Genomic DNA, 17,045 nt, shown 5'->3' with positions numbered 1-17,045 from the left:
AGGCATTTGAGTAAGTCTCCTAAGAAAGAAATGCCCTTTGATTATGATCCTCAATGGAGAAGATCAGTGAAGAGCCAAACCCTAGTTTGCTTGGTTAGAGTTTTCACAAGTTGTAAGTCCTGTGTTTCAGTGCACAAGTCCTATTTCAGGGGTTCGAATTACCTAATCTAAATAAAAAACCAGGTATGCTAGTACAAGCCTGAAGGCCCCACCTGCTCATGAAGCTGAGAGAGGAAGATGGCTTGAGCCCAGGAGTTGGAGCCCAACCTGGGCAACAAAGCGAGACCCCATCTCCAAATTAAAAAAAAAAAAAGAAAAAAGGAGGTTCCCCCCACCCACTATTTTAAAGTCCTAGTATCAGTATGCTCTGTAGAAGCATTAATTTTTTCTCCCAAAGTGCTGGAATTACAAGTGTGAGCCATTGTACCCAGCCTTTGCCTTTTGGTAAGAATTCTTATCAATCTTGTTGACTGAACCAGAATATTGCATTTAATCTTTAAGAAGGAGGTTAGTTTGTGGCCAGGTGCGGTGGCCCATGCCTGAATCCCAACACTTTGGGGAGGCCGAGGCGCATGGATCATTTAAGGTCAGGAGTTCGAGACCAGCCTGGCCAACATGGTGAAACTCTGTCTCTACTAAAAATACAAAAAACAGCTGGGCCCGGTGGTGTGGGTGCATACCTGTAATCCCAGCTACTCAGGAGGGTGAGGCAGGAGAATCACTTGAACCTGGGATGTGGAGGTTGCAGTGAGCTAAGATTGTGCCACTGCGCTCCAGCCTGGGCAACTGAGAGAGACTCCATCTCAAAAAAACAAACAAACAAAAAAAGGAAGGGGGCAGTTTGTTGTTTGAGTGTTCTTAAAGCAAATAATCTGCTTGCTTTTTATTATATTCATTTTGTCAGCTGAATCGTCTATTTCCACATAGGTGCTGAGAATGAACTTTCAGTTCCTATATAAATAAGACTCTTTGGGAGACTGGCTGAAGAGGATTCTTCCCCCTGGTTGGAAAAGGAAATGAGTAAGGAAATGTAGTATTCCTTCAGAATCTCTCAGTTTCACCTCTAAACCATATGGTTGAATAGCTAGTAAGTTGTTGGGGTTTTTTTGTGTTTATTTTTTTGGCGAAGTCTTGCTCTGTCGCCCAGGCTGGAGTGCAATCGCGCAATCTCGGCTCACTACAGCCTTTACCTCCTGGGTTCAAGCGATTGTCCTGTCTCAGCCTCCCGAGTAGGTGGGATTATAGGCGCCTGCTACCACACCTGGCTAATGTTTTGTGTTTTTAGTAGAGATGTGGTTTCACAATGTTGGCCAGGCTCGTCTTAAACTCCTGACCTCAAGTGATCCACCCGCCTTGGCCTCCCAAAGTGCTGGGATTACAGGTGTGAGCCACCAGGCCCGGCCTACTAAGTTATAGGTTATTCCTAATCTTGAGTCCTGAAAGATTGGCTTTTTTTTTTTTTTTTTTTTTTTTTTAAAGACAGTCTCCCTCTGTCACCAAGGCTAGAATGCAGTGGTGCCGTCATAGCTCACTGCAACCTCGGTCTCCCAGGCTCAAGTGATCCTCCCACCTCAGCCTATAGCTGGGACTACAAGCGTGTGCTACCACACCCTGCTAATTTTTGTACTTTTAGTAGAGATGGGTTTCACCAGGTTGGCCAGGTTGCTCTCGAACTCCTAGCCTCAAAATATCCACCCGCCTTGGCTAGGATTACAGGCTTGAGTCACCATGCTGGGTGAGATTGGCATTCTTTTTTTTTTTTTTTTTTTTGAGACTGAGTCTGGCTCTGTCGCCCAGGCTGGAGTGCAGTGGCCGGATCTCAGCTCACTGCAAGCTCCGCCTCCCGGGTTCCCGCCATTCTCCTGCCTCAGCCTCCGGAGTAGCTGGGACCACAGGCGCCCGCCACCTCACCCGGCTAGTTTTTTGTATTTTTTAGTAGAGACGGGGTTTCACCGTGTTAGCCAGGATGGTCTCGATCTCCTGACCTTGTGATCCGCCCGTCTCAGCCTCCCAAAGTGCTGGGATTACAGGCTTGAGCCACCGCGCCCGGCTGAGATTGGCATTCTTAACCCCATTTTATGGGTGCAGAAACAGGCTCAAAGCTTAAGAAACTTGCTCAGATTCACACATCTGGCAAGTGACAGAGATGGAGTCTGATCTTAGAACTTGCTGTGGTGTACCCGTCACAATACATGGATACCCCTCTTAACTGTCCCAGTATTAGCAAACTAGAAAGGTTAGGGTATCAGTAGTCTTGCTTTGTTCAACTGCCCGGCATTGCTTCCATGAGTGATTTATTGGACTTCCTGTCTAGACTAAGTTTGTCATTTTGTATGTCAGATTACCAGATATGACAAAGATTGACCCCATCCTCTGTTGACTGCAGTGTGAAGAAATGGGTACCACCATCCCATGTCTCTGGAGATTTTTACCAATGTTGTCTTTCTCACTGGTGGCTTGATAATAGGTATCAGAACATAAAATGATCCAGCAATTATAATTTTAAGAATTTGTTCTGAGGCTGAGCACAGTGGCTCATGCCTATAATCCCAGCACTTTGGGAGGCCAAAGCAGGCAGATCACTTGAGGTCAGAGTTTGAGACCAGCCCGGCCAACATGGTGAAATCCCGTCTCTACTAAAAATACAAAAATTAGCCGGTCGTGGTGATGTTTGCCTCTAGTCCCAAGTACTCAGGAGGCTAAGGCATGAGAATCGCTTGAACTCGGGAGGCAGAGGTTACAGTGAGCCAAGATCATGCCACTTGACTCCAGCCTGGGCTACAGAGTCTCCAAAAAAAAAAAAAAAAAAAAGAATTTATTCTAAGAACCTCTTAAGGCCGGGCACGGTGGCTCAAGCCTGTAATCCCAGCACTTTGGGAGGCCGAGACGGGCGGATCACAAGGTCAGGAGATCGAGACCATCCTGGCTAACACAGTGAAACCCCATCTCTACTAAAAAATAAAAAAAACTAGCCGGGCGAGGTGGCGGGCGCCTGTAGTCCCAGCTACTCGGGAGGCTGAGGCAGGAGAATGGCGGGAACCCGGGAGGCGAAGCTTGCAGTGAGCTGAGATTCGGCCACTGCACTCCAGCCTGGGCAACACAGCAAGACTCTGTCTCAAAAAAAAAAAAAAAAAAAAAAAAAAAAAAGAACCTCTTAAACAAGTTTTTTAAAGATGAAGACATAAGGATGTTTATTTCAATTATCTATGTGCCACCTAGAAAAAATTTTTTCTGCCAATACTATCAATTGTAAGATGCATTTTAGAGATGTTAAGACACGTAAAAGTGGCATGCATCTTCCAGTTGATGACATTGCCATACTAGACAAAAAACAAAACCAATTAGTGGGGTTTACAGAAGTAGATAATGGCACCTATTAAGTGGAATACCATGAAGGTGTTAATGTTGATCTATATCAACACAGAATAATGCCTACACTTGCACAGAGAAATGTTTAAATGGATCCTGTTTTAATAAGTAATAATATAACTAACATATTAAATACTTAGCATGCCCTTGCACTAAGCTAAGTATTCAACTTCCCTTCTTTTTTAATCTCACACAAATCCTGTAAAGGCAGATGCTGTTATCCTCATTTTACTGACAAAAAAATCTGAGGCTTAGATTGAATAGTTTGCCCAAATTCACAAGTTAGGATTCAGATCCAGTCTGTTTTAGTCCTAATTTTATGTTCTTTTTTTCTTTCTTTCTTTCTTTCTTTTTTATTTTTTAATTTTTTTTTATTTTTGAGACGGAGTTTCACTCTTATTGCTCAGGCTGGAGTGCAATGGCACGATCTCAGCTCACTGCAACCTCTGCCTCTGTGGTTCAAGTGATTCTCCTGCCTCAGCCTCCTGAGTAGTTGGGATTACAAGCATCTGCCACCATGCCCAGCTAATTTTTGTATTTTTAGTAGAGACAAGGTTTCACCATGTTGGCCAGGCTGGTTTCAAACTCCTGACCTCAGGTGATCTGCCTGCCTTAGCCTCCCAAAGTGCTGGGATTACAGATGTGAGCCATCACGGCTGGCCTTATTTTCATTTTTGAAACAGTCTTGCTCTGTCACCCAGGCTGGAATGCAGTGGCATGATCTTGACTCACTGCAACCTGAGCCTCTCGGGCTGAAGGAATCCTCCTACCTCAGCCTCCTGAATAGGTGGGACTACAGGTGTACAGGTGTGCACTACCACACCTGGATAATTTAAATTTTTTGTTTGTTTGCCTTTTTTTTTTTTTTGTAGAGCCAGGAGGTCTCACTGTGTTGCCGAGGCTGGTCTCGAACTCCTGGGCTCAAGCGATCCGCCTGCCTCCCAAAGTGCTGGGATTACTGATATGAGCTACTGCACCCAGCCTCTGTAAATAAAGCCTTTCTGTACACAAATGAGGTCAAACTAGAGAGAGAGGCCATTTAGGAAAAAATGCTGTCTTTTCCTCTTTGTTTATTATGTACGTAGATCTCTTTCTGAATGCTCTCCCAAGAAGTAACTGATTTTCAGGTGATTTTTACTCTTTATTCTCTTTTGAATTACTTAACATATGTATCAGTTTTATTATTTATTTTATTTTATGTTATTTTGATACAAGAGTCTCTGTTGCCCAGGCTGGAGTACAGTGGCGCGATCTCAGCTCACCGCAGCCTCCCCCTCCTGGGTTTAAGCGATTCTCCTTCCTCAGCCTCTTGAGTAGCTGGGATTACAGGCACACGCCACCACACCTGGCTGATTTTTTGTATTTTTAGTAGAGATGGGATTTTACCATGTTGGCCAGGCTGGTCTCAAACTCCCAACCTCAGGTGATCCACCTGCCTCGGCCTCCCAAAGTGCTGGGATTACAGGCGTGAGCCACCCTGCCCAGCTATCAGTTTTATTAAAACAAAAAAGTTACATTCAGATAGTAAGCAGTTTACATTCTGCATCTAGTTTACCTCGAAGGATATTCTAGGAAGGTGAAGTGCTCTGCTGAGGAGTGGTTTTGTTTTTTAAGGGTTGAGGTTTAACCTGATTTTAAATCTTTCAGGCCGCAGATCACTGTGACTGTGCTCAGTGTCATAAAACTTTGAGACATTTGAAAAAGTGACCCAAAATGACTTTTTGAGGAAAATCTTTGTCCTTTTGGCAGCTACTCCCTTAATTTTACCTCCTTCTGGATGTGGAATGAGAGACATCTGAAGTATTGTAAAGAATACTGGCTCTAGGCGAGACCTGCCTGCTTGGAATCCCAGCTCTGTCACAGGCAGATCTGGCATTGCGATGTTGGGCAATTTACTTGGGCAATTTACGGGATGGCTTTGTGTTTTGGTTCTGACATCTGCAAAATGGGAACAATAGTCACCTACCTTCCTGGGGTCATAGTGAATATTAAAAGAGCCAATATGTTGGTGTTTTTTGTTGTTTTCTTTTTGGGAAGGAGTCTCGGCTCTGTCACCCAGGCTGTAGTGCAGTGGCGCTATCCTGGCTCACTGCAACCTCTGCCTCCTGGGTTCAGGCAGTCTTCTGCTTCAGCCTCTTGAGTAGCCGGGACTACGGGAGTACGCCACCACACCCAGCTAATTTTTGTATTTTTAGTAGATGGGGTTTCACCATATTGGCCAGGCTGGTCTCGAACTCCTGACGTTGTGATCCGCCTGCCTCAGCCTCCCAAAGTGTTGGGATTACAGGCATGAGCCATGTGCCCAGCCTATGTTGGTGTTTTTAAAGCAGTAACTAGCATAAAGTCAACAGTAATTGCTAGCTTTTAGTTTTATTAATGCTATTCAGGTATACAACATTGATAAGAGGTGATTAGTCCAGACCCCGGGTTCAGGAAACTATTGAGTCACATGACTCTACCCATAAAACTGGCCAAAGGTTACCTGCTATTACCTCAGACTCAGAACTGTTCCAACCCTGTCCCAGAGCTTAGCTGAAAGCACTGTATTGTTGGAGGGGTTTTCTCTGTTCTTACACATCTATAACAAATAGATGGATACCTATGCTGTGTCTTATTGGGGGCCTCTTTTATAAGTTTCTTTAGTTTACCGAAGCTTTGGGATTGTGCAATTGCCTAACAGTAAGGAATGTTTGAAAAAACAGCCTTGGGGAAAACTCATACTATTTACTGTAAGGATATTAAGGACGATTTCATTATCTCTAACTGCCCTCAATGAGAAGCCATGGGTAAACATTCTCTGTAGTCTCAATAGTGAGAATAGATGTATTTTTCCCAAACAACTTTAAAAAAATCTTAAGGATGCTATAGATAATGCTTAATATTTCCTTCTTTATTAGAAAGTTTAGCCCACCTTGGTCCAGTTTCTAGCAGTAGTTCTTATACTTTTTGTCCTAACATTTTTATCAAAAGAACTACATATTGAGTGTCCCTAATCCAAAGATCTGAAATCTGAAACTTTTTTGAGTGCCAACATGGCACTCAAAGGAAGTACTTATTGGAGCATTTTAGATTTTCAGATTTAGGGATGCAGAACCCATATAAATGCAAATATTCCAAAATCCAGAAAACTCTGAAATGCCTCTGGTCCCTTATTTCAGGTAAGGGATATACAACCTGTATTAATTATTAGCAGTAAAATATTGAAAGTTTTTTTCCTCATTTTAACAGTGGCTTTTATTTTCAACTAATTTATTCTTTAGTTTAACAGTGGAGTTTTTATTCCTTTTTTTTGAAGGACTTTTTTTTTTTTTTTTTTTTTTGGAGACGGCATCTCGCTCTGTCGCCAGGCTGGTGCAGTGACGTGATCTCGGCTTACCACAACCTCTGCCTCCCAGGTTCAAGCGATTTTCCTGCCTCAGCCTCCTGAGTAGCTGGGACTACAGGCAGGCGCCTCCACGCCCAACTAATTTTTGTATTTTTAGTAGAGACGGGGTTTCACCATGTTGGCCAGGATGGTCTCGATCTCTTGACACTGTAATCCACCCGCCTCAGCCTCCCAAAGTGCTGGGATTACAGGAACCCAGGACTTTTAAAATCTAGGTTTAACAAAATGGCAAAAGCCCTTGGTAAATTTGAAAAATACAAGAGCATCAGTTTTAGTTATGCAGTGAAAAAGATGTATTTTGGACCTAAAACTGTAGGATTCACTGAGAACAAGAAAGGGGTATGTGTTTTGGGAAATTTTGATCATTTCATGTCTCATCACTGTCACCAGGGCTAGAATGCAATGGCGTGATCTTGGCTCATTGCAACTTCCGCCTCCCGGGTTCAAGCAATTCTTCTGCCTCAGCCTCCCGAGTAGCTGGGATTTCGGGTGCCCGCCACCATGCCTGGCTAATTTTTTTGTATTTTTGGTAGAGACGAAGGTTTCACTGTGTTGGCCAGGCTGGTCTTGAACTTCTGACCTTGTGATCTGCCCACCTCCGCCTCCCAAAGTGCTGGGATGAGCCACTACACCTGGCGTATCTTTATTTTCATAGGTAACTATGAAGAGGAGTTTGAAAAGGAATGCTGGGGAAAAAGAATATATTTAGATTATTTTATTAGCAATATTTCCACTTCACTGTAACATTTAAAGTTACTTTAGCATACATTAATAGATAGGAAACTCAAAATTCTGCATAAGTCCCTCTATTCCAGTATTTTTACTATTTCAGATTTCTCTTAAGCTTTATCACTATGTATACATTTTTATAATCCTGTAATTGTAGTGAATTTAAAATGTTACCATTTTCCATATTAGTTTTACTAATTATTTTCAGTGGCTGTATAACATATCAGGTTAATGTTCTGTAATTGACTTAACTATTTCCCTATTGCTATACATTTCACTTGTTTCTGTTAATAATTTAGTTCATAATCTCAAGGGAGGTTTTGATATATGTATTGTCCTATTGTCTGAATGGCTGAACAAATGATTACCTACTTAAGATGACCTTAAATGAGAATGGCCCATAATCCCTAGCCAGAATACATAATAATAGCACAGCTAACGTTTGCTTCATTCTCTAGTCTCCTTTAACAATAGAACATTATTTCAAAGTTTGACAGTGTTTTATAGGACTATGTTAACCAGATTTGTGAGATGGTTAAACATCTTTCCCTCAGCATGTAAGATGCTTGACACAGTTTTTGGCCGCATGTTTTATTTTATGCTATTTTTTTAGGTGGTTAATTTCCTTTTTCTATAGCTTTGTCAGGTTAAATTCATAAGTGATTATGATAGCAGAGAAATCTGGCATGTATTCATAATTTAATTTGTCTTTGCACTAAATGAATATTTCCTAGAGGGAGACCATCCATCCTAACTCATGCTTGGAACAAGACGGGAAGACAGACAAACCAGTCTTTGTTTAGTTTGTGTTGCAAATGTTTAGCTTTAAGCCAGGAGGCCCTGCTGAGAACTTTTGAGAAGAAAGTATTGTAACTTAATGCAACATCCTCACTCACATATACTGCAATATAAAGAAAAAAGAAGAGTGTGATGTTGGGTAACAGTTGGTTTTCTCTGGATGTAGGGATTATGGAGAACTTTAACTTTCTGTATTGTGCATTTCTATAATAGTGTTTTTTTTTTTTTTTAAACTACAAGCTAGGCCGGGCGCGGTGGCTCAAGCCTGTAATCCCAGCACTTTGGGAGGCCGAGACGGGCGGATCACAAGGTCAGGAGATCGAGACCATCCTGGCTAACATGGTGAAACCCCGTCTCTACTAAAAATACAAAAAACTAGCCGGGCGAGGTGGCGGGCGCCTGTAGTCCCAGCTACTCCGGAGGCTGAGGCAGGAGAATGGCGTGAACCCGGGAGGCGGAGCTTGCAGTGAGCTGAGACCCGGCCACTGCACTCCAGCCTGGGCGACAGAGCGAGACTCCGTCTCAAAAAAAAAAAATAAATAAATAAATAAACTACAAGCTATTAGTTTTGTAATCAGAAAAAGCAGTAAAAAAAGCACTACAGTAGTTTCAGTAGTTTTCCAGATGTCAGTTTGCAGGTCAACAAATATTTTAGGGCCATTTTGCTGTCTAACAAGGAAAGAAAAAATCACTGTGCACAGCTTCATGGAGCAAATTCGTTTCCTACTAAAACTCTTCTTGGTGTAGACAGTACCTCATCTTCCACACTATATGAGGTTATTACATAGAAATTTTGTAGCATCTAAAATGATAAACTAGAAACATGACATGTTCAGCTGTTTTCTCTACGAATAAACAGATTGGCCCTAAAACTGGTCTTGCTATCTAGATTTCTAGTTATATCTCAATTATCTTTTCCCCACATGGGATGTGAAAGTAATGTTACATGCTTTCTTGTATACGTACTTTTGATTTAGGTCAGTCTCCACACTGCATTAAAATTACTAATGAAACAAATTGCAGTTTTCCAGAGGTTCATGTTTCCGTTTCTCCTTCCTTGGCTTTCCTGCATTTTTAGCCCCAGTCAAAATTCTATTTATTATGTATCAACTTTTATAAAATGCTTGACTTTGAAAAGTATAATTAAAAGACAAAGATATGAAATTAATAGTGGGTTTTAGCTATCTATCATTCATTAAGAAATCAAGTGACCAGGTAAGGTGGCCTGTAATCCTAGCACTTTGGGAGGCTGAAATGGGAGGACAACTTGAGCTCAGGAGTTCGAGACCAGCCTGGGCAACATGCAAGACCTTGTCTGTACTAAAAATCAAAAAAATTAGCCAGGTGTGGTGGTGCATGCCTGTAGTCCCAGCTACTTGGGAGGCTAAGGTGGGAAGACTGCTTGAGCCCAGGAGGCAGAGACTACAGTGAGCTATGTTTGCCCCACTGTATTGCCCCACTGTACTCCAGCCTGGGTGACAGTGTGTGACCCTGTCTTTCTTTTTTTAATGGAAATCAAATGTCTTCTTTATTTAATTCTTTTAAAATTTTTATTAGACTCATTTAATAGAAAAAGCATAAAAGAAATTAGGTCATAATTCCCTCCTGATGCCCAGATAACAATTTTGAAATTAAATAAGCAAATAAATGTCTCACTCATCATTAGAAAATTTATATGACAAACCTTCTTCCCAAAGAAAATCACTATTCAGATTTTCTGTAACCTTTCAGAAAAAACATTTAATGCATATAGCCATAGTTACTTTTATTGCAGTTCGTTGGTACAATAAAACATAACAGTGAAACCATATTCAGAATTTTACAATGAAAGTAAGCAGATACTTCATCTTTGGAGAGAAGAATGGCATTTCTGTTGAAGTGTACCTCTTTAGAAAATGGTAGTAGCTCAGAGGATTTCTATACCAGGCTCTTAGAGAAGATACAATGATTAAGACTTTTCTTAGCCAGGCACGGTGGCTCACGCCTGCAATCGCAGCACTCTGGGAGGCGGAGGCAGGCGGATCACAAGGTCAGGAGATCAAGACCATCCTGGCTAACACGATGAAACCCCGTCTCTACTAAAAATACAAAAAAAAAAATTAGCCGGGCGTGGTGGCGGCACCTGTAGTCCCAGCTATTCGGGAGGCTGAGGCAGGAGAATGGTGTGAACCTGGGAGGCGGAGCTTGCAGTGAGCTGAGATCGTGCCACTGCACTCCAGCCTGGGAGACAGCGAGACTCTGCCTCAAAAAAAAAAAAAAAGAAAAAGAAAATCGCATTAAAACTAAGTCAGAATAGATTGTGAACCGAAATTTGTGTGAATTTTCCAAAACATTGTGCTGAAGTAGTCCACGTCATATATCCCAGTGAATTTGTAACTAATGGCCTCATTTAATGCTAGAAGTGAGAATTGGTAGACTCTACAAGCCTTCCCTTAATTAATTGGTCTCCTTCTATACTTAGGTTACCAGTACAGAAGAACTAATACTTTAGTGTTCGTAAACTTGGAGAAAGTCACACTGTATCTGCTCAGAGGCCTGTCATCTGCCTTCTTTAAGCTTGTAATAGAATTACACCCACCTGAACAGTTGTTATCTTTAAAGTTCTTAGTAGTAATTTTCATGTTTAGCTATGAATTTTTTAGTGTTATATGTTCACATGTGAAATTTCTATATTTTTCTCTCACTTCATCCCTTCCCTGTTAGATATTAAAGGCCTGGCAAAAAGGATATGCCTCTCACCTGCATATCCTCAGGTGACCTCATGAAAAATTATTCTTGTATAACTTGCTTTTGGGTTTGGGTGTTTGTTTGTTTGAGACAGTCTCACTCTGTTACCCAGGCTAGAATGCAGTGGCTAAATCTCGGCTCACTACAACCTCCGCCCTCCTTGGATTCTCCTCCCTCAGCCTCCCAAGTAGCTGGGATTACAGGTGCCCACCACCACGCTCAACTAATTTTTGTATTTTTAGTAGAGATGGTGTTTCATCATGTTGGCCAGGCTGGCTTGAACTCCTGACTGCAGGTGATCCCCCCCGACCTCCACCTCCCAAAGTGCTGGAATTACAGGCGTGAGCCACTGCACCTGGCCCAGGTTTGGGTTTTATGTTGTCAACTGAAACTAAGGCTGTTGGGGCAGAAATGATTTCATAAAGGTTTATTGGAAGGCCTGGCAAATGAGAATCGACGTGGGAAGACACACCAGCAGACTTGGGGGTGGTTCTGAAGCCTGTCCCAAGGTGAAAGATTTTTTTTGTTTTGCTGTTTGTTTCTTCGTAGGTTGTTTTCTTTTTTAGAGTTTTGGTCTCTCGTCCAGGCTAGAGTGTAGTGGCGTGATCTTGGCTCAATGCAACCTCTGCCTCCCAGGTTCAAGCAGTTCTCCCACCTCAGCCTCCCTAGTAGCTGGGACTACAGGCGGGTGCCATCACACCCAGCTAATTTTTGTACTTTTAGTAGAGACAGAGTTTCACCATGTTGGCCGGGCTGGTCTGTAACTCCAGACCTCAAGTGATCCACCTGCCTCAGCCTCCCAAAGTACTGGGATTACAGGTGTGAGCCACCACATCCGGCCTTTTTTTTTTTTTTTTTTTTGGAGACAGGGTCTCGCTCTGTTGCCTGGGCTGGAGTGCAGCCTCAACTTCCTAGGCTCAAGCAATTCACCTACCTCAGCCTCCTGAGTAGCTGGGACAACAGGTGAGCACCACCATGCCCAGCTAACTTTTTGTATTTTGTAGAAACAAGATCCCGCCATGTTGCCCAGGCTGGTCTCGAACTCATGGCCTCAAGCAGTCCTCCCGCCTTGACCTCACAAAGTGTTGGGATTGCAGGCATGAACCACTGCGCCTGGCCGCTTTTTGTTTGTAATAGAAATGGGGCCTCATTCTGTCACCCCAGACTGAAGTGCAGTGGCCCCACCATAGCTCATTGCAGCCTCGAACTCCTGGGCTCAGGTGATCGTCTCACTTCAGCCTCCTGAGTAGCTGGGACTACAGATGTGCACCACCGCACCCTGTATTTGAAAACTGTAACTTTTAATATATATATATTTTTTTTTGGTAGAGAGGGGGTCACTATGTTTCCCAGGCTGGTCTTGAGTGATCCTCCCACCTCAGCCTCCCAAGTAGCTGAGATTATAGATGTGAGTCATTGGGCCCAGCTGTGAAGGTCTGTTTTATGTTTTTGAGACAGGATCTGGCTCTGTTACCCAGGCTGGAGTGCAGTGGTACAGTCATGGCTCAGTACAGCCCCAACATTCTAGGCTAGTTGATCTTCCCACCCTAGTCTCTGGAACTACAGGTGTCCACCCCCATGCCCAACTCTTTTTTTTTTTTTTTTGTAGGGATGGAGTCTCATTATGTTGCCCAGGCTTGTCTCAAACTTCTGGACTCAAGCCGTCCTCTCACCTTGGCCTCCCAAAGCGCTGGGATTACAGATTACAGGTGTGAGCCACCTTGCCTGGCCTGTGAAAGGTTTTTAGGAAAGTTTAAAAGAAGGGAGGATACTCCTGAAACCAGAGTTGTCTTATTTCCATTGGATAGTAAATATGTAAGTTATAATCATTGGTTACAGATTATGTCACACAGGCTAAAAATGTCTATGTGCAAGACAATCGGTAGAAGTTCATGCTTCGGCTAATCTTTTTTGTTTTGTTTTTTGAGACAGAGTCTCGCTTGCTCTGTTTCTCAGGCTGAAATGCAGCAGTGCAGTCTCAGCTCACTGCAGCCTCCACCTCCCGCATTCAAGAGATTTTCTTGCCTCAACCTCCCGAGTAGCTGGGGTTACCGGGGCATGCCACCAGGCCCGGGTAATTTTTTATTTTATTATTATTATTATTATTATTATTATTATTATTTTTGAGATGCAGTCTCTTTCTGTCACCCAGACTGGAGTGCAGTGGCACGATCTCGGCTCACTGCAACCTCCGCTTCCCAGGTTCAAGCAATTCTCCTGCCTCAGCCTCCCAAGTACCTGGGACTATAGGCACATGCCGCCACGCCTGGCTAATTTCTTGTGTTTTAGTAGAGATGGGGTTTAACCATGTTGTCCAGGCTGGTCTCGAACTCCTGAGCTCAGCCAATCTGCCTGCCTCGGCCTCCCAAAGTGCTGGGATTACAGGCCTGAGCCATTGCACCCATCCAGGCCCAGGTAATTTTTGTATTTTTTGTAGAGATGAGGTTTCACCATATTTGCCAAGATGGTCTCAAACTCCTGACCTCAGGTAATCTGCCTGCCTCAGCCTCCCAAAGTGTTGGGATTACAGATGTGAGCCACTGTGCCGGCTGATTTCTATTTTCATTGTAGTTGTAGAACATACTTTTGTATGATTTTAATCCTTTCAGATTTATTGGGGCTCGTTTTATGGCCTACCATCTGGTTTTTCCTGGAGAATGTTCTCCTACGCGCTTGAGATAGATTTTTATTCTGCTGTTGTTGGGTAGAGTCTTCTATAGTTGTTGTTAGATCTCTTGGTTAATACTTTCTCTTTTTTTTTTTTTTTTAAAGTTGTTTTCAAATGGATTTAACTACAATGAAATTCATCATAATTCATAATCAGCAATTATAGGAAAGAATAACGTGAGCTTTTGTGGACTTATATCCAATTGAGAACATGAAAGATCAGACATAGAATGTGATGTGATGATTGGCATGAGAAGTATAGTGATAGAATTATGTAGGTCAGGCTAGCTGGCTCACATCTGTATTCCTAGCACTTTGGGAGGCTGAGGCAGGAATACCCCTTAAAGCCAGGAGTTTGAGACCAGCCTGGGCAACAAAGTGAGACCCCTATGTCTTCCAAAAAAAAAAAAAGCAAATAGTTTAAATTAGTCAATCGTGGTGGCATACATCTGCAGTCCCAGCTACTCAGGAGGCTGAGGCAGGAGGATGACTTGAGTTCAGGAGTTTGAGGCTGCAGTGAACCGTGATCTCACCACTCTACTGTAGCCTGAGCGACTGAATGAGGCCCCTTATCTCAAAAAAGAAAAAGAAACAGAATTATTTAAATGCATGAATCCAAATGCTGTGCAGAGAGCATATGCCATGTAGAGTTATTTGAGAATGTCATGATAGTAGTAGCTTTTTTTTTTCTTCTTTTCTTGAGACAGAGTCTTGCTCTGTCGCCCAGGTTGGGAGTGCAGTGGCGTGATCGTGGCTCACTGCAGCCTCAATCTGCTGGGCTCCAGCAGTCTTCCCACATCAGCCTCCTGAGTAGCTGGGACTACAGGTATGTGCCACCACACTTGGCTTTTTTTTTTTTTTTTTTGTAGCGATAGGATTTTCCCATGTTGCCAGGCTAATCTCAAACTCCTGAGCTCAAGTGGTCCACCCACCTTGGCCTCCCAAAATGCTGGGATTACAGGTGTCAGCTACTGTGCCCAGCCAAATGTAGCATTTTGAGGAACTTTTTTTTTTTTTTTTTTTTTTGAGATGGAGTTTTACTCTGTCTCCCAAGCTGGGGTGCATGCAGTGGCGTGATCTCGGCTCACTGCAACCTCCTCGCTCAGATTCCAGCGATTCTCCTGCCTCAGCCTCCTGAGTAGCTGGAATTACAGATGCCCAGCACTATGTCTAGCTAATTTGTGTATTTTTAGAAGAGATAGGGTTTCACCATAATGGCTGGGCTGGTCTCAAACTCCTGACCTCAGGTGATCTGCCTGCCTCGGCCTCCCAGAGTGCTGGGGTTACAAACGTGAGCCACTGCACCCGGCCTTAATGAATTCTTAAGAATACCAGTACCTTGATTAATTATAGCAACAAATTATTGAGTATCTCCTAAGCAAAGGGTACTGTGTTTAGTGCTAAGGTTGATACTAAGAGCAGAATTACAGATGTGAAATTTAATAAATACACTGTTTTAAGAGCTTTGCTAAAGATGTGTATGTAATGTTCTGAATGAAACAGACTTAGTAAGACGTGAGTGTTGAAAAGTTTTCTCAGCTAATTTAGCAGCACTCAGGACTGCTTTGTCCATGCAGATATGGCTGACTTACTGAGGACTTTCGTTTCTAACATTAGCCAAGATTACTGTCAACTCTGAAGAGATGTTGGAGTTGTCCTAGAACACTTAAACTTGGAAGTTAAATTGCCATTCAGTGTGTTTGGCAGAGTTATAAAAGTAGACATGAGCCATATTGATAGCGGCACGGCATATGAAGAGCTTCAGAATACTTATGACACTTCTTTGACATTCTGTGAAAGGCTGTAGATAAGTACCTCCAAACTTCATGCCTCCAGCCTCACTCTTGCTTAAGGAAATACTCTATGAAAGTAGATTTTTTCTTTTCTTTTCTCTTCTTTTCTTTTTTTTTTTTTTTTGAGACAGAGTCTCTCTGTCCCCCAGGCTGGAGTGCAGTGGCATGATCTTAGTTTACTGCAGCCTCTGCCTCCCGGGTTCAACCGATTCTCCTTCCTCAGCCTCCCGAGTAGCTGGGTTTACAGGTGCCCGCCACCACGCCTGGCTAATTTTTGTTCTTGTAGTAGAGACGGGGATTTGGTTGCACCATGTTGGCCAGGCTGGTCTCAAACTCCTGACCTCAAATGATCCGCCCATCTCAGCCTCCCAGAGTGCTGGGATTACAGGCATGAGTTACTGTGCCCAGCTAAATATCTGTTCTTTTAGCACTTTATTAGTTCCTATGTAGTGACAAATTATTTTCTAAAAGCTAATAAATTGGTGTTTCTGTGGAAGATATTTCTCATTGCATGCATATTAATAGTGTTTTAAGGTGACACCACAAAGTATTTGTCTTCCATGTGTTTGATACTTACATAGTACTCTAAGCTGCACTGTGGAGTACTGTGGCCCCTAGCTTATATGGCTGTCATTTATATTAGGCTAAAAATTCACCAGTGCAGCCGTATTTCAAGTTATCGGTGGCTGTGAGTGGATAGAGACTCTACTGTATTGGACAGTGCAGATACAGGACATATGCAGAAAGTGTTACTGGACAACCCTGCTGTAGAACGTCACCAGTGTTTCTGGAATCACTTTTCGTGGCTTGAAGTATTTTGTGTTCCACTTTCAAATGCTAGAAATCGTGTCTTCCCTTCTCGTTATAAACTCCTGGTGATTATTGTGGTCTTTGGAGGTGAGGCCCTTGGGCAGAATTGGGATGGGAGTGGAAAGTAAACTGCTTTGCTGTGGACTTGAAGTAGAATTGGGGTGAGGTGTTCCCGTTCTCATGAGTCACTTGCCTGTCTGCACTGTTCCCTTTCCTTGTGAACCTTTTATTTCCCAAACCCCTTCTTCACCTTTTCCGCCTCCAGCCTGTGCAGAGGCAGATAGATACTGGGAACCTGTTGCACCTAGTTCTACATCTTCACTAGTGGAAATAAAAGAGTTCTTCTCTTAGGCTCACTGCTCGGGGGTGGCCTGTAAGATGTTCTTGAGTCTAGTGCTTTCTCTTCTAATTTGGGTGCCTTGTGTCATTGGATGTGTAATGTGGTCTTGAGCTAAATGTGCAGACAGCAGCATCTGAGACATATCCAGAGAGCAGAGGCAGCATTTCTTTGAATTCAGCATAACCATAATTACTGTGTTTTCTTTTCAGAACTCTGTTTTACGCAAATAATCTTCGGCACAGTCTTACTCTTATTGTAGATACTCATTTTAATTCTTTGTGTTAACTTGCACCACAATTTTGCATAATTTACCATCCTCATCCAGAAAGCTCTACAGTGTTCCGTTGGTCAACATTTTTGCCAGTAATGTCAGAAATAATGGGTTGGGTGATCTTAGTTTCTATATTTAAACAAAATTTTGTCAATT

General features: G+C 42.8%; 1 protein-coding gene and 1 long non-coding RNA gene across 4 annotated transcripts in view; one reads left to right on the top strand and one right to left on the bottom strand.

The window, feature by feature from the left end:
* The window catches only part of LOC105469160 (growth factor receptor bound protein 2), an 89,783-nt gene that overhangs the window by 19,365 nt on the left and 53,373 nt on the right, over window positions 1-17,045 (top strand). The gene's annotated exons all lie outside the window — the stretch shown is intronic.
* The window catches only part of LOC139359685 (uncharacterized), a 36,600-nt gene continuing 26,867 nt past the window's right edge, over window positions 7,313-17,045 (bottom strand). The window contains exon 4 of the long non-coding RNA XR_011616015.1: window positions 7,313-7,440. This is a non-coding gene — a long non-coding RNA (uncharacterized lncRNA). The remainder of the gene's footprint in view (window positions 7,441-17,045) is intronic.

This window comes from Macaca nemestrina, chromosome 17, assembly GCF_043159975.1.
Source record: "Macaca nemestrina isolate mMacNem1 chromosome 17, mMacNem.hap1, whole genome shotgun sequence".
Classification (NCBI taxonomy): Eukaryota; Metazoa; Chordata; class Mammalia; order Primates; family Cercopithecidae; genus Macaca; species Macaca nemestrina.
Note: the sequence above shows the minus strand (reverse complement) of the source record. Positions and strands in the feature narration are given on the sequence as shown.